This window comes from Lissotriton vulgaris, chromosome 3_1, assembly GCF_964263255.1.
Source record: "Lissotriton vulgaris chromosome 3_1, aLisVul1.2, whole genome shotgun sequence".
Classification (NCBI taxonomy): domain Eukaryota; kingdom Metazoa; phylum Chordata; class Amphibia; order Caudata; family Salamandridae; genus Lissotriton; species Lissotriton vulgaris.
In genome coordinates this window covers 990,106,013-990,132,123 of record NC_141689.1, presented here as the reverse complement: position 1 = coordinate 990,132,123, position 26,111 = coordinate 990,106,013, and positions in this window count along the sequence as shown.

Below are 26,111 nucleotides of genomic sequence, written 5' to 3'. Positions count from 1 at the left end.
ATCTCTCTCCACCAGAGACAGGGTGGTCCGGGAAGGCTCCTTCCGATTCAGTAGACGTAACAGCTGGGCTCTTCTCTTCGTCCAAAATATCTCGATAATCAGACAACACAGCTGGGTTCACCAGGTCGGAGAGACACAACGACAATGAGAAGAATGCACCCATCGCTTCTTATTCGTGACTCGCACAGCCGTTCGAGTCGCAAGCAGCATCTGCTCAGGGCCACGCCACCTCGGCTCCAAGCTGCTGGTTCTCTGAAAGGACCGGATCATCACGTGGTCGCCAGGACGAAGGTTGTGAGCTTCCCCAATAGAATTGTCGGGGAGCGCTTCTCGAACCTGTTGATGAATAGAAAGTAAATCATTTGTTAATCGTGCCAAATAATCGTTCATCATTATACAAGGCACATCGCGTAACAACCGAGGCTTAGGGACTCCCCATATATTCATAGGCCTCCCAAACACCACTTCATAAGGTGTGAGGCCAGTTCGGGAATGGGGCACTGATCTAATAGATAGCAATGCTAGAGGCAGAGCGTCCGGCCATTTCAAAGACGTAGATGCCACGATCTTTGCTAGCTTCAGTTTCAGAGTAGCATTATGCCTTTCCACCAGACCTGCTGACTGCGGATGGAATACAGCATGACACTTTTGCTGAATTCCCAATCCCTTCATGACATATTCCACAATTTTCCCAACAAAATGAGGACCATTATCACTCCACAAAAATCTACAAACACCATAACGTGGAAAGTACTCTTTGAGCAGCACCTTAGCTGTTGTCAGAGCCGTATTATCCTTCGTGGGGAAGGCCTCAATCCACTTACTGAAAGCACACACCACCACAAAGACATACTTAAGGTTATTGCAACACTCAAGCTGGATGTAATCCATTTGCAGTTCTTCAAATGGTGCAGTAGGTGGAACAAACCCTCCTTTTGGAGTATACGTTCCTTTAGCAGGATTGTACTGCAAGCATATCAGACAGGTCTGCACTACTCTTTTGGCCGTATTGGCAATCTCAGGATGCTCCCAAACTCGCGTAAGCAATTTAGTAATTGCAAGAGCTCAAACATGTGCCAATCCATGTGTCATTTGAACCATTGCTTGCAAGTAAGCTGCAGGCAATTTCCATCTCTCCATGTCCTTGCTCCTTCAGCAACCCTCATCGTCCAACACTCCCTCCGTTGCCCAGGTTGCGAGTTCTGCTTCAGACGCTGACTTCTGAATGTCTAGTATCTCCTCTCTAGCATCATGCCATCGTTCAGCCTGTGATTTCACTACATACATCGGCGAAGAATTTTGTAACATAGCAGTTTCCCTCGCTATGCAATCTGCAAAAGCGTTTCCTTGTCCTACTTTGTCTGTCACTTTCTTATGTGCACTACATTTAATTATCGCCACTTTCTTTGGACATAGTAGCGCATTCAGGAAATCACGCACTAGTTCTCCATGCATAATGTGCACTCCAATGTGAAGTCAAAAACCCTCGCTCTCTCCAGAGTAGGCCAAAATCATGCGCTACTCTGAAGGCGTACCAGCTAACAGTGTAGATGTTCACACATAAACCAGCACTTAATTCACATGCTCTTGTTAAGGCTATCAATTCCGCTGCTTGGGCCGATTTCTGTGGTATTCGTGCTGATTCTACCACTGTCTTAACCCCTTTACTGCTAAGGCCATTTACCTATTCTCCTCTAATTTCCATTGAAATCAATGAAAAGTGCATGACGAGTTACCCTTGTCATTAGCAGCCAAGAGGTTAAGTGTCGTGATTGCGTATGCTGCAGAAGTTGTACCATCTGGCAACCTTAAACACGATCCATCAACCCACAATTCTCCATCCACATCTGGAAGTGGTGTATCCTGTAAGTCAATACGACCCTTTGTTTGTTCTTCAGTCAGGAAAACACAATCATGCTGTTCTTCCTCCTGGCCCTCAGCAACTGGATACAGCAATAAAGTAGCAGGGTTCAGAGTAGCACATCTCTTCAGTGTGATATGTGGTGCCAACAGTGTTAGCTCATATCCTGTTAAACGTGCACTCGTTAAGTACTGGGTCTTTGTTTGATTTAACAGAGCATCTACCACATGGGGAACTAACACCAACAATTTATGTGACAAAACTATTCCCTCACTCTGTCGTATAGCCACTGCTGTTGCTGCGACTGCTCGAAAACACCCAGGTAATCCTCGTGCTACAGGGTCAAGTACTGCTGAGAAATACGCACACAGTCTCTGTTTATCCCCGTGTGTCTGCACTAGGACTGACAATGCACACCCATCCTTCTCGTGTACGTATAATGTAAAAGTCTTCGTATAATCTGGTGTACCTAGTACTGGTGCGGAACAAAGGGCTTGTCTCAATTGTTCAAAAGCATTCTGACATTCATCTGTCCATTCAAGGGGAATCAGTGTAGTTTTGGACAATAATGCTAACAAATGTTTTATAATGTGTGAAAACCCCATTATCCACTGCCTACAAAAAGACGTTAAACCTATGAAAGCATGAACATCTCTCTGAGTGCGGGGAACTGGTGTATCTAAAATCGCTTGGATTCGATCAGATGTCAATGCACGTCCCTCCTTAGACAAAAGATGACCGAGGTAGGTCACCTTTGGTCTACAATATTGGAGTTTTTTCCTCGAAACCTTGTGATTATTGTGGGCGAGAAAAGAAAGCAAAGCAAGACTACTCTCCTCACATTGCTCCTGCGTGTCTGCTGCAAGTAAAATATCATCAACATATTGAATGAGAGCCACTCCAGATTGTAAATCGAAAGAATCAAGCTGTCTTTTTAAAGCCTGGCTATAAATGCTAGGACTTTCAGTATAACCTTGAGGAACTCGACAAAATCTATACAATTTATTATTTAATGTGAAGCCAAACAGATACCGGCTATCAGGATGGATGGGAATGGAAAAGAAAGCATTTTTCAGGTCTATGACGGTGAAGGTAGTGGCTGTGGGCGGAATCAAAGTAAGTAGGGTGGTAATATCAGACACCACCGGGTATTGGGGCACTACTATCTTGTTAATTTCTCTCAAATTAATAATAAACCGAAAGTATCTTTTTATAAAATCGGAAGAATAGGGCTATTACAGACATTATAGGGAACTTCCTCTACCACGCCTGCAATAATCAAATCATGTACAATATGCGTTAAAGCAACTTCACCTTCCCTGGAAGTGTTATACTGTGGTACACAAGGCAGAGACGCTCCCTCCTTTACAGTGATGCGAATAGGTGGGATAATCATCTGTCCAACATCCGTGTCCGAAGTAGCCCATAACGTTTTTGGGAGAGAGGCTAACGCCTCGATCTCTTGCATGGGGCACAATCTCTCTACATCTGGGTAATTGTCATTCAAAATAACCCGCACCACTTCAGGAGCGCAGCGTATAGTTGCTCGAAAATATTTAAGCATATCTATTCCCATAATATTGTCAGGAGTGTTTGGTGGGAACAAAAACAGGCACGGGGCAAGAAATTTGTCAATATGAAATGTAAGGGGTTGTGACAATGGGCTAAGGGAGGGTGTTCCATCGAACCCTATTGATGTAATCATTTCGCCAGACAGGGGAGCCCTTGGAACCAAGTGTTTAGACAGAGCACTACGAGTAGCTCCTGTATCAACCAGGAACTGATCAGTAGAACCCAAAACGCCCGCTGATACATATGGACCTCTTTGATCTACTGGTACTTCAACCGATTCCACACCCCATCCTACGCAATCCTATGCATGTACATAATCCTGAGACTCTGCAATCTCACCCTCCGCTATCTGATACTGATTCCGTCGATCAAAAGTATTATAATCAGCCTGACCACGACCCCTCGCTTCAACCCTGCCACGATCACTCGCTCCACCCCTCACTCCTGAATAACTATACTGTGTCCTTCCACCTCCTCGACCCCGCTGGTTACGTTGTTCTCGAAGCACCGGACAGTCTGAGGCCCAATGTCCAAACTGTTTACAGTATGCACACTGATCCTCAGAAATGTCGGTACGAACGGAAGACGTACCGTACGATCCACGCCAACCTCTATCATTCCCTCTCGGCTGTGTAGCATAAACCTGAGCCAACATCACTTTCGTCTTTAATTCCTTCGCTTTCTTATCAGTACTTTCTTTAGCCTCGAATTCCTGTCGCTCATAATACTGAGCCATAGTCAATAAAGAAGCAGGGGTCGCCGTGGTCCAGGAACTTTCACTAGTCTTCAAACGTTTTGCAATCTCCGGTAGGAGGTTTGCAACATACTTGTCAATGAATAAATGCCTACCTGTGTCCTCTGTTAATAATTGCCCACTGTAATCATGGAATGCTTCCTCAAAACGTGAGAAGAAGTCAGAAACCGACTCATCCGCTTTCTGCTTACAGGAGGCTAACATGGTCCAATCAATCTTTTTAGGAGGAACAAGCGTTTTTAGCTTATTCAAAATAGCCGCCGGGAGATCTAAAATTAATTGATATGGCTTACATGCGGGCTCCCTATCCAAATCAGCTTGGGCTAAAGTTTTCCAATCCGCCCCCAGGATTGCTAGATCATCGAATTTACGAATCGCCCTCCACAGGAGGCAATATTAACCCAAAGAAAAGGTCAATATCAACTAATGTCATAACACACGAAGAAATAGCCCCCTCCACTCCTTTATAGAAGGCTGCCGGATTCGTACGGGGGTCAGGCAGAGCAGCTTTAAGTGCCATAACATCTGTTCTGTTCCCCGGTGTGTAAACCCAATTATATATAAAATAACCCTTTGCATTCACAGACGTTTTATCATCATCTGTACCTTGCCCTTTAGGAGGGACATATAAAGGTGCAGCTTCACGCATAGGCATAACATAGACTGTCAAACTCTTATCTGCTCCAAAGATAGGACACTCTTTGGATTTTTTCATCGATCCCGGCGCAGGTGCATCTGATGCCTTTTTCGCCTCCCGTAGTCTTGACGCCTCATCCCGTAGCTGGACCAACCGTTGAAAAAACAGATCCGCATCTGTAAGAACAAAAAGACCTTTACGCATATTCTCACGACCAACTGATACATCCTTAGGCTCCAAATCAGGTGAATACTTTCTAAATCATTCTACAACTTCATCTCCAAAATGGCTCAAGAAATACAACCGTTCCTGCTCAGACCTCTTACGCATATGGTCATCAATCTCTGAAATAGTTATCGACTTAAGATTAAGTTTTCGAGCAAAACTACGCAATTCCGCAGCTTGGCCAGCACTTAGCCTAGTACGACTACCCTCTTGATCATCTCCATCCGAATCCTCAGTCGGGCCGTAGGTGGAACGTATGGAGGCGGGCAACGGTCTAATAATGAAAAATCATCAGATTCATTAGTAAGGACAGGATAAAGAGGACGTCGAATAGGGAATTGACCATTCATTTGTAAATTACGTTCCAGCGCTTCCCTCTCTTTCTTTTCCTGCAACTCTTTTTCCTCCAGCTGTAAAGCTTTATCACGAGCAGCCTTTCGCTGCTCTTTGTCCGCCAAGGCTTGTTCACGCTTCATTCGCTCATGCACCGCTTTCTCCCACATACGTACACAATCAAACATATCCTGTCTAGACCTGCGCTGAAACAAACATTGCTCCACATACTGAACCTTTCGTAAATCAAACGACCCATGCAGTGGCCATTGCAATTCGTGATCGGATTTGGTATATTTGTGCCAAATGTACTGTACATAATAGGGGGAAGGCCAAATTTAACGTACATTTCGCGATTAGGTGTCCCCTCTGGGGGAGCCGGCTGAGATTCAATTAATCGATAATTGGTTCCTTTTCCAAGACAGCACATTCCTCGAAGTTTGCTTAAAACAAGCATGTCAAAATATCACGGAAATGCGATATTACAAAAATGGCACTTAATATACTTCACACAAGGTGTGCCATTCAAACAAATACAAAATTATAGAAATATCTCTACATTGCCTGCCTATGTGAAGTGCACTGCACATATAACTCAAATCATAGAACCAAATGTTAGCTAACTCAAAACAAATCCAAAAAGCCACAGTAAGCGTCCGTAGACTATCTTACCAATCACAAGCTTACCAAATTCTCAAGTTTCCAGGTTTCAACTGCCAAGTTCCTTAATCGAATCAGCCAAACAGGCACTGTACGACAACTCGAACGATCAGGATCTCAGTCGAGGACCGGCGCCACCTGGAAGGTCAGATCGGAGGGAAAGGAAGAAAACACCGTGGGTGCCAAGACTCGGGTCACTCAGTGGCAGCGTACGCGTCCATGGCGAGTTTCCAATCCTTCGTCACGACCTCTCCTTCGGGCATCCGAGTCGCTGATGAGTCCCTTCGTGGTCGCCAATTTGTGGTATCGGGTTCTCCAGACCTACATATTCTGCAAAACTGCTTAACACCATAAAACAGAAGTTGGCACGGAAACTAGAAATGCAAAAGACAAGTTTATTAGGACCCCATGGGGTGGTGGTACATTCCTACAGCACCCTTCGGCAATGCAAGAAGTATCACACCGAACATCGGTGCGAGACCTCTTTTATACAGTTTTACAGTAATAAAAAGAGTAAGCGGAACACATTTGCTCAATTTAGGTACATATAAGGACATTTTTGGAACACAGCCAGCTCATGGGAGGAGTTATAACACTACTGGTCAGTTTTGGGGAACATTCCTAAGTAATGACTATCCACTAGTATAGAGGGTTTGACTACGCATGTGCAAGTTTGACCAGTACTAAAAATAGCCTGTTGCTGGGCAAGTTAGGTGGTCACTGGTATAGAGAAAGGACAAAAGGGCATGCTGACCATGAGGCAGTGCGTTCATGTAAAATGGACGTCAGTGTTCTTAAAATGGCCTCCGAACATCATGGTCAAGATAAGGGGAAATTTGTGTAGCAAAGCTGAACGCTAACCCGATCACTGTCAAATTACGACACCAGATCTGTAATTCAGCTATATTCTTCAGGTGAGCCATTTTAGCTGGAACATAAGCACTGTACACCTCATCAGACCCTACCTGCATGCAACAATCAATATTTAGATCACGTAAGAGTACAAATCCTCTTGTTTTATAATCTGGTTTTACTCCAGGTTACAACACTCCCTACTCTTTCTCCACTCACAGTCCTACTGACTGATCTAGTCTCCTCTTTTTCCTTCTTTCCCGCCTGACTTTTCCTCCCTCTCCCACCTAATTCATACCTAGCTGTCTCACCTTGTTGTTGGACATGGATACACTGACAATAAATGAGACCAAACTGAAATAATCAGAAAAATGTGCCTATAAAATTATATACACCCCTAATCTAACAAACAAGGCTTATAAGAACCTTAAACATAGACTCCTTAAAGCCCATCCAGAGACTCTCATTTCTGACCCATATTTCTGTATGAATAAAGCTATTATTATAACTGCCCCATCCTCTATACAAAAAGACAAGCACAATGGAGGAAAGCATTTCTCTCTCTCTCTGGTCATGATCTCCTCATCTAGGAAAGGAAAACTTCTCATGATTTTGGACTTTCTGTAGCCCCCCCAGCAGTTTTCAGAGCAGAAGCAACCATTTCTATTTACAAAAATGGGATGATCCTCATCCAATCATCGGATCATAATCTTGAATTATTTGAGGAAATCGTCCCTGCGTCAAAAAACCAACAGTTAGTAATATATCCACCAACCTGGTGTGCAACATGAATTCACCTACAACTCCAAGTGGGACAGAGCCTCCATATATCAATCACATCACTAAATCTCAACCATATCCTACAAACAGAGTAGTAACTCCAGAGTCACATAGCCAAGAAATTCATTACCTCACCCAGACCACACCTCTAACCCCCTCCATAACTCTACCATCAACATTCCAGATGCCTGAACCCACTATCACACTCAGCATCAAGGCCTTAGCATCCCCTCTTACCCTGCTCTCTTGCTCCCCTCCTCCCATCTCTAAGCTACCCTTCTCCTCAAAACCAATTCCCTCTAAACCAGAACCCTCTGGTATTACACTATCATATACAACAAACCTATCCGCCTCCTTCCCCTCTATTAGATGACCAGAAATCCTAATCCCACAACTCACTAGTTTCCAGACTCTATGAGATTACAAAAAATCTACAAAATCTAAAGGCAGATTTACAAACCCTTATACACATCACCATCAAATCTACTAATAAAAACTGACCTTCTAGGAACCTGAATCCAATTGATCACAAGCTTGACCTACCCACCAATCATCTCTCTGGGCTCATACACACCTCCCAACCCACTTGATCTCACCCTCTTCGAAATCTCTGCTCCTCAGATGAAGAATTCTACCTTACCAAAAAGAACCCTCCAGGCCCTGTAGAATATCAGAGTCTGATACTCTATCTTTAATGACATACATTCCCTCCTCTTATCATATAATTCTTCTTTCGCTAAAACCATAGACAATCAGGGCCAAATCCAATCCATCCTTGACAACCCTCACAGAGAATCCAAATCCAACTGTAGAGTTATAAACAAGCGCAACCTTAGGCAAATTCCCCTCAGTCAGACTGCCCCAACCATCGCCAAATGCCATCTGAAATGTATGTTTCTCAACTCCAGATCAGCTACAATATATGCAGTGGACCTTGTACCTTATACTTGTGCAGGACCTCAACCTCCTAATCGGTAATTGCTTTTCAGTCAAACAGTCCCATTCCCATGTTCTATCATCATGCAAATATCTTTGTATCGATATCTCCTGAAACAACGGAGCTATATGTAAACTACAAGCGATGTACCATCCGCTTGGTGATAAACTCTCACTTTTAGAACAAATTATGGATATCATCACAGCAAACAATGATCAACAAAGTAACCAAATCTTCCTTGGGGACATTAATCTTCACTGTAATTACTTGAAAGACCCTGTAGTTATCTGCCTTAAATCCTTTCTTGCAGACCTCAAATATGTGAAAAACCTACTCACAACAAAGAAGCGACCCTTGATCTTATCATTGCGAAGTCTAACACTATCTGCCTGAAATTTATCCTTCCATGTGAATGGTCTGACCACTATCACATCACATTTGTCATCTCCGAACCCCTGAGAATAAGCACCGCGCAGATTAAAAAACAAAGATATGGAAAAGAAGCACAAGAAATATCAACATTAATGAATTGACATCCCAGTTCAAGATCTTACAAACCACTAGACTAGCTCCATGAAGACTATTGTAGACTCAATAGAATACCTAGAACTAAAAGGATTATCCACTAAAAACACTATACCATGGGTCAATGGTAGCCTCAATACTGAAAGAAGCAACTTGAGATTAGCTGAATGAAGATGGAGATCCTCACCTTCCCTTGAACACCTCAAACAGCTGAGGTCAATGAGGAACACATATTACAAAAGCATCAGAAATTTGAAAGAAAATTTCTACAGAAACCAACTTGACCAACCTAGATATTGCCCCAAAACCTATTTGAGCTAATTTAACTTCAATTGTATGGCCCACCCAACTCTTCCCCAGTTGGATCTAATCCACTTCCTAATTGTCAAGATTTTAAATCCTTCTTCCTTGAGAAGACTGATCACATTAGAACTGACTTCCTGAATGCACTGGGGCATGGCCCTCTTTTACATCACCCTAGTATTCCCACCTCCATCACTGTGGTACCATCTAGTTGTCCATGACACATCCTAAAAAATAACTCCTACAAAACCTACGGTAAGGTACTCGACATTCTCAAAATTCTATCTGATTTGAAAGTATCAAACCATTTTAATGACCCTCTTCCCCCTAACTTCTCCAATGAGCTCAAAGTGTTGATACTACCAATTTAGACCAAGCTTGTAACCGCTCCCCTACGTCAAGGCACAATCCCTGATTACCTAAAGTCTATGCAGGTCACCCCTGTACTAAAAAAAACAACAGCAGATCAAATAGACTTAAATAACTTTCACCCCATCTCTAACATTCCAACTGTGGTGAAGCTCCTTGAAAACTGTTCACATGTCCAACTATGTAACCATATTGATCAATTCCATCTTCTTGACTGATTCCAATCGGGCTTCCATCCGGGGCATAGCACTGAATGAGCCCTTACAAACATGATGCACTAAAAAATGTTGATCAAAATGAATCTTGCCCTTAATCCTCCTTGACCTATCTTCCGCATTTGATACTGTTAAGCATGACTACTTATTAGATCTATTAGAATGCAGTTTGGGAATCTCAGGTTCCGTCGTGAAATGGTTCACCTTGTTTCTCCATAACAGAATGCAAAAAGTCATGGTAAATCAGTCCCTATCTAAGACTGCTCTGGTCACATTAGGTGTTCCTCAGGGCTCCTCCCTCTCACCGACTCTCTTTAGCTTGTGCATGGAACCACTAACAGAAATGCTAAGTTCATCTAATTTCCACTATCACACGTATGTTGATGATATTCAGCTCTACCTGAAAGTCTCCTCCCCTGAAGATATTAGATCCCTCAACACAATTCTACTAAATATCCAAAAGTGGCTAAATTGCAATCACCTCAAACTTAACACATGTAAAACTGAATTCCTCCTAATCGCTCCACCACTGAATCAGTAAGATCACTGGGAATAACTCTTAATAAGAATCTTAACATGTAGAAACACATCAGTGCTGCCACTAAAGGAGCAAACAATCAAATGAACACCTTAAGAAAATTAAAACCATTGCTCCCCTGCAATGACTTCAAGTCTGCCGTTCAAGCCCTAGTGGTTCCCAGTTTGGACTATGGAAGTGTTACACTTCCCAAATCCAAACCAGCTCAATTAAGGGCTTCCCCCAACTCTGCTGCAAGGCTCATCACAGGATCAAATAGAAACAATCACATCACCCCTGATTTGAAGGCCCTCAACTGGCTGCCCCTTTGAAGCAAGTATTCAACTGAAAAATGATTGCTTTACTCAAAAAGCTCTACATTTAAATACCCCAAGCTATCTCATTCAGAAGCTTGAACTTTTGGGAGATCCTAGATCCTCTAAAAGCTCCAGCACTTTACTACTGAAACCTTAGAGATTCTTTAAACAAAAGCTATAACACAGCCTTCTTCGGCATCGCACCAAAAATGTGGAATTTCCTCCACCCGGGCGAAGGATGAACCCTTGAATATATCTCTTTAAAACGAATGCGCTACAACGCATTCCATTACAATGCGGTCATTACAACTACTGTGACGTTACAACGCGAACCATTACATCACAAGTCGTTACAACAACTTGCTGTAGGGGGCGCGCTGAACTTAGGAATAGTATAATTTACTATTCCTACTCCAGTTTGTGCAACTGCAGGGAAGGTGTAGGATTGTAAATCCAACACCTTCTACCCCCTACAGCAAGTCGTTGTAACGACTTGCGATGTAATGGTTCGCATTGTAACAACGCGGTCGTTGTAATGACTGAGTTGTAATGGAATGCGTTGTAGCGCATTCGCTGTAAACAATGTCTCCCGAACCCTTCAACCACATCCTTCAAGAAAGGAGTTAAACCAATACTCATGAGCAAATGTCTTCCCTAGACCATAGTAACTCCCACTCCGAGCAGTCTATACTAATCAACCACACCTGGAGATTACTACTAGCATGTTTCACTGTTGTCCTTATGATTTCTCGGTAACAACACTGAGTGGATCCCACCTTTATTGGGGATGCTGCCTGCTGAATGCATTACTGTGCTAGATTATGATAATATGATCACTACTTCCTTTTATGTTTTTTTGCCTGATCTAATTGTTCTATCACTGAGATGATACCACCCTCAGCTGAGGTGTAGTCTCAGACTGTACTATTCTAGCTTATGACACCATTTGTACCACTTGATTATTATACTTTCTTGTTTGATTTATTGGTCATAACACTGAACGGGCACCATCCTCTTAGTGGGCTGCTGCTGTATCTTGTAATGCTCAATTTATTCACATTTTTAATGTTTAATCAAATGTTTAATTGCATGACTATATCCATGAAAAGCGCTCTGATACCTGCAAGGGTCATGCTATATAAAACTCTTGAAATAAAATAAAATAAATAAATATGGGTCGGTGGGTCCTACTAAAATTGTGATTCAAGCAAGTGCTGGTGGTGGGAGTGGAAAGTATGCTAAATTTCAGCTGTGGGGCGTGTTTGTTGCTCAAATTATGCTGCCATTAATGGATGAGATGGGCCCGGACTCAGAAAATCACTGCAGCTCCCACAGCACTGCACATGGCTCTAGGTCCTGAGATCCTGGGCCCAGGATTGTAGGGTAAGGTATTTTCAGACCCGGAAGTCCTCATCCATAAAGCAACAGGCTTCTCAGCATGGCTTAGAGCATCAGCCTCGAAGATACCACTCCTGGCCTCTCTTAATAATGACTTACAGGGAACAAAAGAAACAAACATCTGTCTAATATTGCAGCAATACAGCAAGCAGTCTCACTGATTGTTTAGGATTGTGGCAGGAGAAGTTTGTTCATCATGGAAAATGTGCGGCACCTGCTTGAACTTCCCTCCATGCTGTACAACTGAGGCAGAGACCATACATTTTGCACAACGTGACAGATCTAGCAGACAGTGACCATGGAGCTGAAGAAAATCTGGAGGTAGCGAAAGGATTTATGCAAACCCTGTGGCAGGCCAACACTCTGACAGTGAAGACAGATCAGTGGGAGGAGGTCAATCCTGTTAAAAGGAGGCCACTATGGAGGGTTGCAACCAGAGGAAGCACCAACTTAAAAATATGTTTGGTGAGCTAAGCATAAGTAGGACTGGATAATGGCAGTGAAGGTACACTATTGAGGGCTGTACAGGATCATAGAAGGGATGACTGTGAGGAAGCCAGGATCAAGGAAATCATCAGGTTTGAAAACTCGGGACAGGACTGGATATTGTCAGAGAAGGTAATGAGGTTGGGTAAGCAGGTCTAGATGATTGCTGCCACTGAAGGAAGGTTAAGTGTAGAGCAAATACCCTGATGCACCTGGATGACGAGGAGTGCCGGGGGATGCTAAAATTTACAAACGAGAAGGCAGCAGAGTGAGAAGGGAATTACTCAAGGTGCAGTGGCATCAGAGGAAGAGGTGGGCTGAATTAAAGTAAACAGATTATTGGCTTCAAGTAGGGGCCCACGAACTAGAACTGGAAGTGTTTTTAGGATGGGAACACCAGACAAAGGGAGGAAACAGAAGAAATAACTTGTAACAAAGGATGAAAGTGATCTCTAGAGGATGGACCGGGAAGCACAGAAGGAGGGATGAATGTGGGACCAGAAGAAGCAGCAAAGATTACTAAAGGAATCCTCACTGTAAGAGAAGTTGGACCAAGGCAAGGAGTGCTCTGCATGAGACGAATATGACCACAAGATAGAAGGTGTTCATAGATGAACTAGAGGGCAGTAGGAGGGAAAGCAGCGTCTAGAAGCTGGGTTAATCTCGAAAAATAAGTAGCACAGGTGTAAAGATTCGGCTGGAGGAAGTGTGTGAGGAGGGAACATATTGCACAACAGCAAGGGAAGCCCGGTACATAGGGTGGAACCTAAAGAAGGAGTTGGTAGCCTGTGAAGAAGGTGAACAATGGAAATTTTATATTAACGAAGGAAAAAGCAGGCACCACATTAGGAAGGGATTCCTGGAGAGAGGGACAGAACTCAAGAGCACTGCATAGCACAAGAGAAATTAGATGGCTACAACAAGGGTGGTACCAGAGCCTGGTGTGGGTAACAGAGGGAAAAGGAAATCACTGGTGGAAGGGTGGAATTTGATTAGACAGTGGGTTCCATGGACAAAGAAAAGCAAATTAAGTGAGGAAGGTAATCGGTGAAGGAGTGAGTAGGGCATGGTATAGAAAGGGTTCTTTGTATGGAAGGTCATACTAGAGGAAGAAGGTGACAGCACATGAGAAAGAGAGATAATATAGGGAGGAAAGCTCTGCCAAAGGGAGCAGCTGCGGGGCCTGGAAAACAAGCCAGACAGAAGTCAGAGCATGAAAAAGCGAGCACAGAAAGAAGTCAGATGCATAGACAGCACAGCGACCAGATTACACATTACATATTCTAATGGAGGATGAAAAGATCCTTCTTCAGATATCAACATCTGTACATTCGACTTGAGCATATCTTGCAGGTTGCCAAACCGTGGGAGTTTAAGCAGTCCTCTAGAATCAAGAAGGGCAGACTTAACATATGAGCTCTTAATATAAATACTTACGTACACTCCCAAGAGATTTAAATCTTCACTTGTATTAAGCATGAAGGTCTTACCATCATCCTGTAACAAGGCATACATGTTCAGAATTCCATCCAGGAATACCATTAACGTATTCTCTTGCTCCTGGTCAGAGTCTGCCAATAGAACTGATGTGGATCTAACAGGTCCCAGCTTGTATGAGTGAGCAAAGGACATGACCACACATCCAGAGAGAGGATTAGGAGTAAGATGATGTCTTTCTATTTGTATCACCTGGAACAGTAACCACTTGGATGAGACTTCTACCTGTCCTTGATTCTGGGCCTCAGCAACAAAGCACATATTACATTCACAGTACCTTGCTGCATTCCTATTTTATTGTGAATTTTTGTTGAGCGTAGACCTGGCCATTTTTTGGAGTTACGTGGAGATGCAATTCGACCCAGTATTCTTAAATGCAAGAAATAAAAGTATAATTACAGAAACCAAACAACATAAAAGTCTAGGTAAACAGATTACAAGGAAGCAAAATACAAGTGAAATAATAATGTGAGTGATTGCTTTAGGCAAGCAGTCAGCATATTTGCCTTCATAGTCGTAAAGTTAAGAGGTACCATCTGGTAGACATACGGTGAAATGTGAGTACTGTGTAAAAATACTTATAACACTTCTCTGGGAACTGTTCTATGCAATGCTGGCTAATCTGATAGGCCAACTAAAGAAAGGGAATTATGAAAAAAGATTAATTTTAGACCTTTTTTTACATTCCCCAAGAGATGTCTAACCAAAGGGTCGGCCAGCACCACTGCCAACCCCATGGTTGGCATTGGTCCCAGAATAAATACACAGGGACAGATTACGAGGGCGGAGGGACCACCACCACCAGCCGTGCAGCAGAAACAGATTCAGGGGCCTGTAGCGGGCCCCCCTTTTGTTTGGGGGAGGTGGGGTGCACTTGGGGGGTCATTTCACCAAGTGGCAGGCACTGTGTGCTGCCTGCCATGTAGTGCAGTGAAATGCAAAACGTGCAATTTTAACATCGCTCCGGGTGCCGCTGTCAGCAGCACCCGCGGAAATGTTAAAATTAAGATTTGTTTTGCAGGACCGCTGCAGGCATGGCGGACGGTTCTGGTTTACAACAAGATGGGCATTGACTCCAGTCCATCCGCCATCCTAATGAGACCCACAGTGACTGCACATTGTGTAAAGATTAAAATAAACTGGCCAAAGGATGTCCTTGTCAGTACATCTAAAGATGCTGGCAGCCAAGGGGAACACATTTTTTTCTTTAACTCACTCCTAGTGTAACGTTATCTAGTAAGGCAGATACAGTAAACAGTTGCAACCTTGTTGCCAATTTAATGCCAATATTTTGTTCTACATGAGGTTTGATGATGGAGTCATGTAGTGATCATTTCTCTTAACTTTGCTCCTTAGAGCTGACAAGATGACAAGATGTTGTAAGATAGTAAAGGAGGAACAACATTTTCTTAATGGTGCTGGTGCCTTTTAAGCTGCACAAAGCAGTTTACACGAAGAATCACCTCACAGTGCTTACCTTTTTGCGAGGATTAAATGACTTGTCTCACAAGTCAGTCTGTTGTAGAAGCTTGTTTGTTGCATACATTTGATTATGAATTTAAATAGTCAAAAAAGCAGTGCTTGAATAAATGGCTGGCCTGGCTCACCATAGGCGAAAAAGATAATAGTTTTTTAGGATGCTTTGGGCAGATGAAAGGACCAAGCAAGAGGATTGCAGTTTTGTGGGCTATTTTTCCAAACTGTTATGCAATGTTCCTATTTTATAAGTGATTTTATAGCGTGCTAATCACCCATGGCGTGGACGGAGCAGGGTCTCGAGGACGCCACCACGTCAGGGTACCTTGACGTTCCCTGACGTGGTGGCGTCCTCGAGTTTGCAGGTGTTTTTAACTAGCCCTCTGATTAGCGCTCTTTATTTACGAGTGTCCCCGATAGCCGAGAGTCTGCTCCGTCCATCGCCGCTAGCAGTAGACTGAACGAGGAATGTAAGCATATGAGCTACATTGCACCTGAAAATATCATATTGATCTACAGGCCCCTGTGCCATTGCACTTCAGGCAAATATTCCTCATGCCTGCCAGGACAGTGTACACATAATCCCAGCATCCCTGTCTTGAAAAAGACCCACCGTGACCACCAACAGGGGCACAGAAGGGTCGAAACATTCCTTAGGTCCAAAATGACCTGGTTTTCACACTACGGATGAAACTGTGGTTTCAAACCAAACTCTGGCCTCCTCTAAAGAAATAATTATGATAAAACCTTGTTGACACTGTATATACTGCTCACTTTGTCACTTTTTCACTATGCACAACTGTCACTAAACAGTATTTTGTACATGATTTGAGTTCTCTTGATACAGCTCATAACTGAATGAAGGAATTCTGATAAATAATGAGCACAAACTTAATGAGTACTGATTTTCTTTTCTTTTTCATTGTATGTGGAGAGAGGTTATTCTGTATTACATTTAATGTACTTTGAAGCAATATCAGTCCTACCCGACAGAAACGGTTTTTTCTTTAAACGTCTAACCTACCCAGGTTCTGAGGGACACTGGGTTACCCCATTGTTTGAACCAACTTTTATCCAGACAAACCTGTTTATGCACAAATTGTCCCTCTATTCTGCCTAAATTCCCCAGTTTTTGAGTATCTGCCAAGCGTGATCCACTGTATGTATTCTGTGATGATGATGACCAGTATTTGATTTAATGTCTTGGTCACTTCTCCTCAGCTGTAATAATTGCCCATTTTGGGGCTGGGAGTGAATTGCTAACCATAAGTCCAGCCAAACGTGGGAACAAATTCAGTGGGGCATTATTCTGATCCTATCATGTTATGCTGCCTATATGTAGCTGGCTATTTGCTTTTATCAGGACATTAGCATATCACGTGTAAAAAAAAGAACACTTGAGCTAACCATATTAACATTATTCTGCATGGCGAATCAGCAAAGAAACTACCTCTCACAGTGTATGAGAATTATACTGGTGATGGCAAAGGCAGGTACCACATTTAATCATTTTAAGATTGTTCAGTTATAGATTTCATGATTTTTTTTTACAAAACAAACCTGCCTGGGTTATTCGCAGGGCAAGGCAAATGTTGTAACAACATTTCAGACACTAAACCTACCCAATGCTTATTAATCTAGTATTAGTACAAGCAGACAGTGAGGAATAGTAAGGCACATATAGAATCAGATTTTCTGTGGATAATTACATGTTTTTAATTTACATTTTCTAATTTGTTGACTTTGAATCCATACATTAGTGTATATAATATGTGTTTGCCAGCAAAATAAATACTTAACTCATCTTTATGCACTCTCACGTTTTCAGTTAATTAAACTAATATGTCTTTTTTGTAGGTTGGAATCTCTTACTGCCATCTTTCGAAATTGCTACTTATTTAAATTTCATCCTTGACCAGTTTCATGATAATGTTTATCTGCTCCAAAGGATTTAAAATTTGGATAGCACACAGTCATCCCATCTAATTTATTTCTTCAAGCTGGGAAAAGCCTGCTAAAGTGGCCTGAAAATTACAGAGTTTTTGTTATTGATAGTTGTGTCTAATTAAATTGCAGAATTACTTTTTATGTTTATGATGAAATCCCAACAACAAAACTTCTGCTATCTGCATTCTTCTAGAGTTCTTTCATAATGTTTTCAGTGGGTAAATAATCATTATTAAAGCCAGTTGTTTTGACTTTTGTAAGGTGCATGAACTCAGAGACAAAAACATACAGTTAATAGTCCATGAACAAATCCACATAGACCAACATACCTAAAGACAGCAATTTTCACACAGTCCAACAAATACTGAAGCACATATGTCTATAGGCCAACAAACAGACCTGTGTATATGTGGCAGAGGGCATATCACTCTGCCCCCTCTTTAGCACCTAGTTTATATGACTGTTGGGGGTCACATTGGGCTTCATTGGCTTAGCTGTGTTTTTTGAGCCTTCTAGTATGTAAAGTGAATTAATATCAGCTGAAACAGCTTGATTTTCTGACAATGCAACTTGGAAACCATTACCAGGGTTTGCCCCTTTCTGTTTCTCAGCATGATGTCTAAAAATAATGCACAACCTCGGAGACATTGGGAGTTACTTACTTCACTTTACACACTGCAGGTGCATAAAAAGGAAATGCACTGCTCTGCTTCCTGCCACAGTCGCCCATCATAACAGGGTTTGCATCACTCTGTTACCTCTGCTAAAGACATTGGCTAATGATGGGTTTCTTCTTCCTGCTTCTTCCAGAACTCCTATGAATGAATGAATTAGGAAATAAATGAATACATTAAAGAATGCTAGGTTCTTTTAAAGCACTCGTTTACCAGTGGCGTCCACCAAAAACAAAGGATGGTGATGCTGGTGGAGGGAACATGGGAGGGGTAGCGGCACACAGGGGTTATTAATAATATATTAATTTTAAAGAAAGAACTTACCTGAAGCCGCCGGCTGCCTCCCATGTCGTGTCACACCTTCTCTCTTCTTCCTGGCCCCAGCAGCCCCTAGGACAGACTCCCATCCAATCACCATAATGCAGAGAAGCACAGGGATTGCCTGAGCGGGCTGAAAAGACGCTCCGTTCAGGTCAGGGAGTCTGTGTGGTTTCTCTAGCCCAACTGCTCAATGTAACCGTAATGGAGAAACCTAAGTGCGCATGTGTGTTTTGGTCAGCCTGAGATGCCGTCCAAAACACATATGTGCACTTAGGTTTCTCCATTACGGTTACATTTTTTATCTTCAGAAACCATGTATTTCCTGTCTGTGGCGATATGATGTGTTACGTGGGCGCAGATCCTTCGTTGTTGCCGTAGCCTCCCTTTAACCGCTTTCTTGTCAATAAATGCAGAATATATAGGGGGAATAGTGGCGATGAGCATTTCTGCCGTTTTTGCAAGATAAAAATGTTTTTTAGCCCCTCACGCCGTAGCGGTAATTTTTCCTCATAGACGCAACCGCCCGCCATTTTGAATTGCCGCAGATTGCATTTACCGCTTTTCCCCCAAGTTTCTTTTTTTTATCATTAACACCTGCCTTTACGCACTAATGTTAATTAATTATTTTGTGAGTTTCTCTCACCAACTTCAAAGGGGAACTTCTCCATACCTGCCTTTTTTGTTCATGGTAACTGGAATCTGGAAATCAGTTCCCTTATTTGATTCACCATCAGCTAAAAATAATGATGTATTTTTCTTCTCACTGTTGGTGACAACTAAAATCATATGGGCATGCTATTTTAATGACTTTTATTGCCCTTTTTACTTCGATTTTTCATTTTATCATCAAGACTAAGGACTAAATCTGACAACATCTGTACAGTGTTGTGTTAATAGGTTGTTGTGGCCTCTCATTCACTTCACTGGGCCAGTTTATGCAGTTTCTTGTGTTAATAAAGCACCTATCTACCCGTTAAGATGACTAGTGTACTGCATGCATCAACTAAGCCACCTTCTGCAGGCACCAAGCTCAAGAGAGGAAAAAACGACTCTCCCTCCCCTATTTTATCATCCAATACCCTGTGCTGGACTCTATCTTGGATGAAGTACATGGTTTACAACCTTTCATGGTCACTACCAATGAAAAATTGCAACACATCAAAGACCGCTGGATTGTTATGAAAGGGAAGGTGTTGGAATTGGAACAGCATGTGGGAGTTCTTCAAGAATTTTCTACTTAAAATACCAATGCTAGAACACAAACTTCAGAAACTTAAGTTACACAACGAAGACCTAGAAAATTGTAATAGGAGGAATAACCTATGCCTTTATGGTCTTCCTTAAAACGTTGAAGGTCCTGATCTCGTGGTCTTCCTGAAAAGGTTCCTCTCAGATCTTCTGGATCTTCCAGCTTCACCACCACTGAATGAGCACATTGTTTAGGACGTCTTCAATCTCACTCTTCAAAAACAGGCGGGATTATAATGCTCTTTCTGGAATTCACTGACTTGATGCATGTCTTAAAGGCGGATAAACTAATATTTCATCTTATTTGGTCTGGCCATAATTTGTTAATATCACAAGATGTTTAAAATGCAACTAATGCCCGTCGTAAGGAATTCTTAGCTCTCCATCCTCAGATGAGACATTTGAACATTCAGTATGGCATTCCCCACCCTTGTCATTGCAAGATTACCTTTGAGGACACTTTCCGGTAATTTGCGGATCCAGTGAAATTTAAATATTTTTTGCAAACCATTGCGAGTCGTAACATGGAGATTTCTCCCTAATATCTTCTAAGTTGCTCACTTTTCTCTTCACCAACTTTTTTCCTTCTCTGTTGATTTATTTTCTTATATTCTATCATAGCAATATTAATACCTCTAATTCATGCCATAGTCTTTCTTTACTTTACCTTGCTTTTCTGAGCCTTTAAAATTTCAAACCTTTGGCTATCTCCTTTATAACTTTTGTAGTCCTTACTTTCATCTGAAGCCGTTCTTGATTCTGGTGTGAGCATGCTCCCAACTTACCTCCTAACCTCTGTATTTCAGACCTGAATCTTTTTTCTTGATCTGTCTTCCTTCTTTTCATCTCATTCCTTTTCTCCCTTTTTCCACCTCTCCTTCTATTTGATATTTCTCTTCATGGTTTTCCTTTATCACTATTTCTTCATAGGTATGAGTGTTTTTCTTCATCTTTATTCTCTTTCCATCACAATTACTTCTGTCTTCCATTATCTGATCATGGTTAAATGTTGTTTTTCTTTCTTTTTAATTGGTCCTGCTGCTTGTTGTTCCTGTTTTCGTATGTTCCCCCCTCATCCTACAACATGTTTAAAAGTTGTCTTGTGGAATGTGCGTGGTCAGGTCATCCTGTCAAGCATCAAAAGGTATTGTCTCATTTGTCCAAACTCAATGTACATGTTGCCTTTTTACAGAAAACTCACTGTAATGATGTGGAATCATTTAAGCTCAAACATCAATGGGTTAATCAAGTATTTTTTTGTGCTATTAATCGTCATAGTGGTGTTGCTATTCTATTTCATAAGTCACTAAATGCACAAATATTATCAACTGAATGTGATTCGAATGGGTGATGGGCTTTGGTTGATGCCATTATATGTAAAAAACAAGTCACTTTATTCAACATTTATGGTACTGTCAAATCTGAGCCCAAATTTTGGCATTGTATTAAAATGAAATTATCTTCTATCCCCAACCCAATATAATTGGTGGTGACTTAAATGATTGGTTAGATCCTTTCTCTAATAGAAAATCTAAATGTAAATTTAAACCTGAAAAAGCTCGCAAGGCATTTCAATCCACCATCGCCTCTCTCCCTTTCTATCACGTATCGAAAACGTGTAATCCTGAGGCTTTTGAATTTACTTTTGTTTCAAAGGTTCACCACAGTATGTCCCGTATTGATTACATTTTAGTTTCTAAATCATTGCTCCCTTCTATACATTCCTCTGAAATTGGTTCTATTTTTTATTTCTGGCCATGCCCCTGTGTTTTCTTCTTTTGAAATGTCCCTCAACACTTGCAAAAAAAGTCAGTTGGTGTTTTAATACTTCCCTTCTCTCAGACAAAACCTTTATTTCAGAAGCAACCTCCTTTATTAATGAATAATTTCATTTTAATCAATCCACGGATACTTCTGTTCATAACAATTGGGATGCCTTTAAACCCTCTTTTAGAGCCTTTACTAGTGCATACTCTTCAAGAAAAATAAATTACTAAACACTGAATATTACGCAATCCTTCAAAAGATAAAGGCTTTAGAACACAACAATTTCCCCTCAAAATCCTCCTCAAGTCTGCAAGAACTGATTAAGGCCAAATCTACCTTGAATAAGATTGCCACTGTTGATGCTTGTAATATTCTCCTTAAAATTAAATCTTGAATTTCATGGAGGTCAAAATAAGACGGGGAAAATGTTAGCCAACTATTTAAAAATCAAATCAGAACACTAAACTATTGGCCCTTTTCGCTCTGAACAGAATAATAAAATGTTCTCCTCCGATTCTGAAATTGTAAATACCTTCCAGTCCTATTACGAACTACTATATACTTAAGATACAACTCCTTCTGAAAAGTATTTTGAGACTTTTTCCAGGGTATCCCTAAAACCCTTCTCTATCTGACACTCTCTTACCCCTCAAGAGAGATATCTCCCTTCAGGAGATTACTCATGCTCTTAAATTATTACATTATTTTAAAAAGCTGAAACTCCTGGAGCATATGTTTTCTCCGTTGAACTACTCTCATCCTTGTCCACCATTTTTACCCCTAAACTATTGGAGCTTTTTAACTCATTCCTTTCTAGTTCTAAAGCATGTGGTTCTTTTTTGGAGGCCCTCATTGTCGTGATTTCCAAGCCAGACAAAGACTCTACCTTATGTTAAAAATGTTGACCCATTACACTAATTAACTATGATTGTAAAGTCTTTGCAAAGATTTTAGCTTCTTGTTAGGAACATTTCATTCCACTCCTTATAAAGCCGGATCAAGCTGGTTTTATTAAAGGTAGACTTGCTTCTGACAACACTAGAATGTTTTCTAATATCCTCGCAATTGGGAAAAAGAATTAATCTTCTTTAGCTGCCCTCTCACTCGATGCTGCAAAGGATTTTGACCGCATCAGCTGGCAATATATGTTTTATACTCTTCATTGGTTTGGTTTTGGTCAAAAGTGTATTTCCTATATGAAATTGTTGTATATTAATCCACATGCTTGTGTGTTTGTTAATGGCCATTTCTCTCCCTATTTTAAATTACAAGGAGGCAGTATACAGGGTTGTCCTCTTTCCCCATTATTTTTTCTCCTTTGTTCAGAATCCTTTCTTGAACGTATTAAACATAACCCTGACATAACTGGTTTCAAACTCAACTCTCATGAAATTAAGCTTTCTGCATATGCAGATGATATTCTAATTTGCATATCCAATCCCTGCAATTCCCTAGATACTTTTATACAAGCAATTGCTTTATATTCAACTGTTTCTGGGTACAAACTTAATTTCTCTAAAACTGAGATTTTACAACTAAACTCATCCTGTTATCATTATATGTTCGATAAAAATAGCTTTACTTGGTGTTCGCAAAAGATTAAATACTTAGGTATATGGTTCTCCTCTAACATACCTGACACATTAGCTCAGAATTTCATTGCCTTAAAACCTAAACTTCAAAAATTGATGTCTTCCTGGTCCCCGTTATTTTTATCCTGGTAGGGCAGGCTAGGCACTATTACAATGATAATTGTCCCTAAGGTCTTTTTACACTCTCAATGTTACCCTTTAAAATTCCTAACTATCACTTTTCTCAAATTATTTCTATTTGTACAAAATTCCTTTGGAATAACTAGCATGTTTGTATTGCTTTACCTAAATTGACTCAACCAAAATCAGAGGGTGGTGTACATTTTCCTGATTTTAAACTATATCACACTGCCTTCTTAATCCGTCATTTTTATGCTATGTCTAAGGATTATCATGAATCTCCTATGCCAACATGGGCTGCTTTTGAACATTAATTGTTAAATGACTTTTCCCTTCAGGATGTTGCTTTCATGACCGACTGTACTTTTATTTCCAAATACCCTATTTTAAAGTTTTCTCAGCAAGTACTATATACTCTTTTTACCCAAGGACTTGACATTCATCAATCCTTTTTAACCTCCTCTAGATGGGATGATAAATATATTAAATTTCACTACAAATCTTTTAACTTCAAGCACTGAAAAGAAAAGGGTATTTTTTATGTGCATCATTTAATAGTCAATAATTCAATTTCTTCAACTTCTAGAGAAATTTAGACTACCTGATTCTTGGATTCAACAATATAACACATTATTTGCTGTACTTCAAACCTTTGTGCAGAATAATAGTTCCAACTCTGATGTTATTTCTGTAACTCATGTTACACCCTTCTTAAAAGTCATTTTGGATCACACTCCAAGGGCTTCTTTCATATACAAAACTTTGTCCTCCCCCATTGATACAAGAAATAAATCTTTTATCGAATTACTATGGGAAAAAGAGCTCTCTCAATCGCTCTCTGTCCAGCAATGGGATTGAATGTAGCAAAAGCTTTTCAAGACGTCTAAAGCTGCCAACATTACACATTCCCTATATTTTATATATAACAGAGTGGCCATTCTATCTCTCCCTTGTGTTGGGCATGTCTCTCTTCTGAAGGTACTTTGATGCATTACTTTATTATTGTCCGAATGTCTATGAATTTTGGAAAACTATATCGTAAAAATATTTATTGATTTTTTCATGTAATATTCCTTTTGCTATTCACAATCTCCCCTCAAAGACTTTTCTATTTAACCTTTTTATCGCTTTTGCTTTAAAAATTATATTAACCTGTTGGAAAGACAATTCTAAACTATACTTTTTGTCTTGGTGAAACTTGACTTGTGATGGACATAGAATTGCTTCTGTTTCTCATTCTTCTGTACTTCAAAAGATTAAATACGATTTATTATGGATACCTTTTACCACTTTTCTATCCTCAAACTCATTCTTCTCCTAATACCTTTATCATATTTTATCTATCTACCAACTCTTGATTTCTTTCCCCTTCTCCCCTCCTTCTTCTCTTCTTTTCTTTTTATATAAAATAAAAGCAAACAAATGTAATCGATACATTCTCTTATGCAAAATATTCATTAGTATGGTAATGTATTTAGTTTTTACTATTTCTCACTTCTCAAATAGTTTTTCAATGATATTGTATTTTCTATAGGTTTTTAAGTATTTTTCTTGTTCCAAATGATTTTGTCAATTCCTATATCTTTTTTATTTCTAACATCTCTTTTAACCAATGTTATATTTTACTACTGTGCCTGCACTCTCAATAAAAGGTATTTGAAAATAAAATAAAAAATAAAGAATATGCCTACGATTTTATGAACACTGAAAATGCCCATCAGTTTAAGAAACATGGGTCTCAAGGTAATGACAAAAAACAAATAAGGCCAATCATTGTACTACACAATCTAGTAAGTACTATACTACAGAATACAGTCATCACTGTGCTACAAAATGTGGTAAGCACTGTACCATTAAATAGGATGGATGTACTCTGTTATACTAATTACAGTACATGCACACCACTGTCCTACAAAATTTGTCTAATATCAAACTAAAGACTATGGTAATGTGTCCCCCGGGAAGTATATGATTATACTAAAGAAGGTGCCTATGTCTGTACTGTATTGCTAAATCATTTCAAATTGGTACAGCAGATGGCCAGCATTGTAGAATAAACCCATCAAGGTATTATGAATATTATAATGACAGTACTATAGAAATTGCACCTTCACTTTTTTTATGGTTTTCAAAGAGCACTTACATGGTTGCTGAGATGATGGAAAATAAACCTTTCACCATAGTTAAAAAAAATGTTTGGATGAATGCTTTTTCAGATGTTCCGGAGGAATTCTCACTTCTTCGCCTCTGGTGCTCCATAGTAGGTTACACCATAAATGGTATTTCATGCAGAGAGAAGGGCCATCTTTTTGGAGGGTTTATACTGCAGCTCTCCAGACTCGAATTGCAGTCACCACCTACTTTCTCAAATCATGGTGTGGGTTCCTCTCCAGTGGCAACGCTCTCTATTCTTCTATAGCTCTAGTCGGGGAGGCCACCCATCAGTTCAGGCAGGGTTTTAAGTGGGATAAAAGAATAACTGGGGGCCTGGTCAATGAAATTCAGGCATGGATTTAAAAGTAAGCTAAAAATCTGTGCTTAGCATACTGTGCCGCCCGACTGATCATTTGCTGCTTCTGTGAATGCATCCAGGTATATAATACAAGTAAAATTACACCTACAACAATCCAGGACTATTGGCTTTGCCAATGGTTGTTCGTTGCATATAATAAATAGACTTTGTTGTATAGAATATTGAAAAGGCTTCAGTTCTGAAATGATAAGACTG